Source organism: Cicer arietinum, chromosome 3 (assembly GCF_000331145.2).
Source record: "Cicer arietinum cultivar CDC Frontier isolate Library 1 chromosome 3, Cicar.CDCFrontier_v2.0, whole genome shotgun sequence".
NCBI lineage: Eukaryota > Viridiplantae > Streptophyta > Magnoliopsida > Fabales > Fabaceae > Cicer > Cicer arietinum.
Window position 1 is genome coordinate 2,899,969 of NC_021162.2, and position 574 is coordinate 2,900,542.

Genomic DNA, 574 nt, shown 5'->3' on the forward strand with positions numbered 1-574 from the left:
TCCAAAAGATCGATATAAAACAGCTTTTACGGTCCCTTTTGGTCAATATGAGTGGACGGTAATGCCCTTTGGATTAAAGAATGCCCCTTTAGAGTTCCAAAGAATTATGAATGAAATCTTTAATCCATTCTCAAAATTTTGCATTGTCTATATTGATGATGTCTTAATATTCTCTAAAACCATTAAACAACATTTCAAACATCTTAGAACATTTTTAATGATTACTAAGAAAAATTGATTAGTTGTTTCAAAATCCAAAGTTTCTCTTTTTCAAACAAAAATCCGTTTCCTAGGACATTATATCTCTCGGGGTACTATCACCCCTATTGAAAGATCCCTATCTTTCGCAGATAAATTTCCTGACAAAATCCTTGACAAAACACAATTACAAAGGTTTTTAGGATCTTTGAACTACGTATTAGATTTATGTCCTAACATTAATAGGATAGCAAAACCTCTCCACGATAGACTAAAGAAAAAACATGTCGCATGGACTGATGAACATACCAAAATAGTTCAAATAATCAAAAAACAAGTTAAAGAAATACCTTGCCTACATTTAGCTGACCCATCA

At 31.9% G+C, this 574-nt stretch overlaps 1 protein-coding gene across 1 annotated transcript in view; it reads left to right on the forward strand.

Annotated features, from left to right (window-relative positions):
• LOC140919608 (uncharacterized) overlaps positions 1-574 on the forward strand; it is an 11,680-nt gene that overhangs the window by 1,616 nt on the left and 9,490 nt on the right. The window lies entirely within an intron of this gene.